A 5358-nucleotide genomic window follows, 5' to 3' on the forward strand; every position below is an offset into this window, starting at 1 on the left:
ATAATGATGATTTCTGTAGGTCATTTCTTCATCATGCTACTTGAAAATATCAGTATTTTATGATGTTAGTACTTTACAGAAAATAACACATTTCACCATTAATCAGTAAGTGTAATTTAACACCACTCCCCTTTTCTCTCATAGAGACCGGTATGCTCAGTGACCAGTCTGATAATCTGATGGTTAAGCAACCTGACTCAGATAGAGGAGCAGAGGATGAGGTGGTCTTGTTCTGAGGAGCAGAGAAGGAGACTGGCTGTACTGTATACACGGACAGAAATATCAGAGAATAGAAGTGGGCAATTTGGCAAAAATGTAATGTTGTGCAACTTAATCTTTGTCAGTACTCACATTTTGAAATGGACAACCAACAAAACTGTAGGGCCAAATGTACAGTAAAAAACTATAAATACAAAGATATTTTTCAAGATAATAAAGAATGAGGGAAAAAAATCAAATAGTTACAGATGGGCCAACATTCACTCACTTCTTTGTTATATATGCTGGTTGTTATTAACAGGTTCTTTACAGCAGGTGTAAAGCTAACATGCGATTCCTCAGCATTCTAGAAACATTCATATCTACAATATGCCCAGGAAGTGATGTAATTTCTTGATAGCATCCTTTTTTTTTAATCCAAATTGTTCTTCTACTGACAAATATCCTCAGGGCCCTCTAGGCCTTTAGAGAAAGCCTCATGACTTTTATAAAATAAAAAATATGTCCGTAATTTTTTAATTTAACATAACCATCATGCTTGTTGTATTTTGACTCTGCAAGTACTGGAGCTATACTCTTAGCTCTGTTTGGAAACAAAAGAGTTAAAATCTTGATGTGCTAAACAGTAAATCATCCAATCAGGGTTTTTTTTCTCTGTGATGTACAGCCAAGAGCTCTCCATTGATTAGGACTTCAGGAGCTGAAATTAAGTCCTTACGTATTAGATTAACTACTTGCATAACCAGGAACTGACAGTGGAATCAACCAATCATGTATTTATTTTCCAATGAGTGGGACCAGTTTTGTGAGCACAACTTCACTTTAGGCCTTCTGGAAGTGCTAGATACATCACTGACTGTGAATAGGAGCAGTAGTTTAACAATGTTTCCATTGGTTGTTAGAAATGAAAAACACTTTTACGCCAAAGCTGAACTGCTACAAGGTAAAATACATGTTAAAATATCTGTTACAAGCTTAATTTAAAACCTGGAATACCTTAAAAAGCTTCAAATGGCCATGTTTAATTTACAATGGCCAAAAATGTTCATGTGAATTGCCATAAACTTAGCATTCACATACTACTACAGTCCGATGGGCTGCTAGCTGAAATTTGCATTATCATATGGATGTTTTTCCCCCTCATTTTTGCCAGAGTTTTGACAATTATGGCCAGAACTGAAGACCTAGCTCTAACAGTCACAGTTTGACCCTAAATATTATGTGATTTTTTTTTTCTGAAAATAGTCACATGATTATTTACTTTCTCTCAAAACTAATAGTCTGTACGACTTTACTCTAGTTTTGGTCAGAATAATTAATTTTAGCTCAAAATGTGAACAGTGCAATAATTCACTGAGCACAGTGTGCAGGAGACAGTGGACTCCTACTCTGATTCACTCACTGACAGATACTCAGAGGCAAGCTGGATTCATTCCTTCCACTAACAAAGTTCCATCCTAAACACTTTAAATGACTCACAGTCCTTAATGGAAGCCTGAATCAGAAATGGTTTTTAAAGGACAAGCACTGCTCTGTGAAGAACGCTTTAAAAAATCCATTCTCACTTATGATGCCTATAATCATGTTCTGTCCTGTGCATTTTCTGTTCAGATGTACTTTCACTCTCTCATGTACTTTCAATCCATCCTTTGCTTCAGTAGGGTTGGGAGGGGTAAAGGGATCACCAAGGCAACAGTAAGAGAAAATTAAATGTACAAATGATGGTTTATTTTCTGATCCAGTGTTTCTTGATCCTGGTCATTGACTGTCCTTCTCCTACACAGATTTGGCTCATTTAAGAAGTGATTAATTAGTTTAATCAGTGTTACTTGTTCATTTTGATAATTAACTATGCACTGTAAAAATGTGGGGTTTTAACTTTAAAAAGTTAGTTACCAGCCTGCCTTAACATTTTGAGTTATTTGAATTTCAAAAAAGTTGACAGGACATAAAACACAGATTCTTGTTTGTGGAGAAGGGGGCATGGCCTAGCGTTGAATGCAGGACGGAGAAGCTGGTCGGGCTGAACCGGGCTAAGTAGCTGATGATGTTCACCTGTGCCTTGTTTCTGCCAGCCTTCGTACAGTCATCTCTTCCCTCAGTAGGTGGCAGAGCCCAGAGAGAGAGAAGGAGACCTGTAAAGGCGTGAGAGCCGATCTGAGCCAAACTGCACAAAAGAAAGAAATAAAGGACTGAAAAGTCCTACACCTGCCCCTGGCGTCCTCCCTCCACCCATTATTAAAGTTACATTGTTCTATTAGCTTACTGTTCAAAGTTCAATTAACTCAAAATTTTAAGGCAGCCCAGAACTTTTAGTTAAAACCCAAAATGTTTTTTTTTTCCGTGTATTTAATGTTAGATACAGTCAGGTCTCTTACTTAACTATAGCTTTAGTACCTGTCGTACATCACTGTTCTTTCATGCTTCTTTTGTTTTCCAGGCATTCTGCTATTTCACTCATCTGTGTCACGCATCCCTTCAGCAGGGACTCCAATTCCCAGAACCCCTCTAACTCCACTACACACAACCTATCTGAGATCAGCCTCGTCTGACTACTGAGTATTCTCCCCTGTTCTGTGTATCACGTGATCTGTTTAGTTAGCTTTAGTTTAGACAAATTGTGAGGTAGTTCTTCTGCCACAAGAGCTACTGAGCGTTTCGTTATGCATTCTGGTTTGTTTTTCTGTCTTTTGCCTTTTTGCCTGTTTATTTTGACTCTGCCTTTTTGGCTGATCCCTTGGATTTTGTTATGACTGTGATTGTCTGGATTTAGATTGTTTTGCACTTGACCTTGGCCTGTTTTGTGTCAATGATTTCACAACTCCCTTACACCAGTAAAGTCTCTTCAGTTTACAATCCGCTCACGTCTGACTCAATTTGTCCTGTTACGTCAGGTTTCTTAAAAAGGTGATTGAAACTCACAAAAAACTTTTCTATCAAACCAATGAGTGCAAAGTTGACATTAATGAGAATCCAGCATTGTAAATTCAGCTAAAGTCAGCTTTATTGTTTACTTACAGCAAGGGAATCACTTCACCTGACTATTTTTACCACAGAGCTTTACATCACTACAAATAAGTAAAGGCTAACAATATGAACACTGTATTGTAAGATATATTCACAGATGGCAAAGATTGCTACCTGTTTATCAGCCTGACAGGCAGGAGAGAAAGGAAAAGTCTACAGCAGTCTTTTTGATACTGGTGTTGTGATGTCATCACTTTCCTCACTTTCTGTTCACACATGCGCACAAAAGCAGACAGAAAAGCAGACCTGCTGACTTTATATTAATTCACATTAATCTGACTAATTTAAATAATACATTTTAAACCAACAAACTCATATTTTTAACCAGTTAAACAACTGAAATAATTAAAGTTGACAACGTCCCCGTTTCATGTTTTGTATGTAGACACCAAAAGTGTGTTGACTTTGTGGGTTTGTGGTGAGTTTATGTTTGCAATATTGGATCAAAGTTGTGACTAAACTCAAATAAACCACAATACAGCTTCATCATCATCTAAAAACAGTTAACAGAACACTGAGGAGAGAAGGGCAGTTATCACTGGCAGAGCATTCATTTTTTTTTAATTGTAAAAGACTTTTACAATTGATAATATAATAATTGAAAAAGAGAACTAACTACTAAGAGACTAATGTGCTCTTACAGCATTTGGTGTATGTATTCCTATATAATATTGAGAAGAACAAATGTTCATTTATTGTGACTGACAGGTGAGATGATCAGTGGAGTTGAGTTTTTAACTCCATCATTTAGACGGGGGCTGAAGAATGGATAGAGTTTCTCTGTTAAAAAAAGACTGACCAGTGAAAGAGTAGATATGGCATCTGGCCTCCACATCATAAAAGGAGACCAGACCCTCCTCATAATCCACAAACACCCCCACCTTCTGGACCTTCTCTCTCGGGGAGAGGAGGACTGAGGGAGAATCAAGAGCTCTATATTCATTCCCATTCCTCAACCACACAGTCCAGAATCCATTCTGTGGTTTCAATTTAATCTTCCCCTTCCTGTTAATGGACTCTCTGGCCACTCCTAAATCCCACTCAGTCTTCCCCGTGACCTGCACCTCATAGTAAAATCTCCCTGAGGAGAATCCCTCCTTTCCCAGGACATTGACACATGAATCAAATCTTTTTGGGTTGTCAGGAGGATCCTATTTTGTGTCTCCATGTGTCACTTGTTTTCCATCATCAGACAAGATGAGTTTGGGATGAGCTGTATCAGCATCCAGAGTCACAGCCACTGAGAGAAACACACAGTGTGAGAAAATTAATTAATCATTTCATGATGATGTGAAGGACAGTTTGTGAAAATGAACAAAACTGTTAAAGTTATACAATGAAACATTTGCAGTGTCTATCAGAAGAGAACCTAGTGTGTGTGTGCGGTACTTCACATAAATTAGATCTGTGCTGACTTTTCTAAATCAACAAGAGAAACAAACTAACAAATAGAGTTGCTGGATCTGGTAGTGTGAAAGGAGAAACGAGTCGCTCTTTAGCCGTCAAACATGTTTGATTTTTACCACTCAAAGCATTCACAGGTCTTGTAGTGTGAGGTGGTCAGTGATGTAACTGAAAGAGTGATTTACGAAGCAGCCAATGAGAGAACATGAAGAGTGAAGGAAAAAAGGCAAAGATGTACACAGTCTGCATGTAGAGCAGACAGCACAGACAGAGGAGCTGCTTGCTCTTCATAACTGCAAGTCAGCTGTACGTTTGTAATAAAATATCTCTCCAGCTCTCACTGTGAAATTTGGAATTTCTCAACTACATGTTGACCCTCAGTGCGTGTTTTCACTTCCTGCGTGTACAGAAATACACCAACAGTTCCAGTCCAGTTCAGCTTTGTTTGTGTGATGTGATATTGGGGGAGATTCGGGACTTGAGTGTTTTTTCTTAGCTGATACTTATTAGGTGGATGATAATTTCTTTTTTCTTAATCGTGTAGTGTGAGCTTCATCACAACATGAAATTCTGTAAAAGGCTGATTATGTGTGTGAGGCTGTATGCATTCTAAATCTGTTTTAAATGTTGCATAGTGTACCAGTCATGTACACACAATATATTAGACACAGAACTGACTGACAGTTTTTTTCTGTTAAATTCAGTCAC

Source organism: Colossoma macropomum, unplaced genomic scaffold, assembly GCF_904425465.1.
Source record: "Colossoma macropomum unplaced genomic scaffold, Colossoma_macropomum, whole genome shotgun sequence".
Lineage (NCBI taxonomy): Eukaryota > Metazoa > Chordata > Actinopteri > Characiformes > Serrasalmidae > Colossoma > Colossoma macropomum.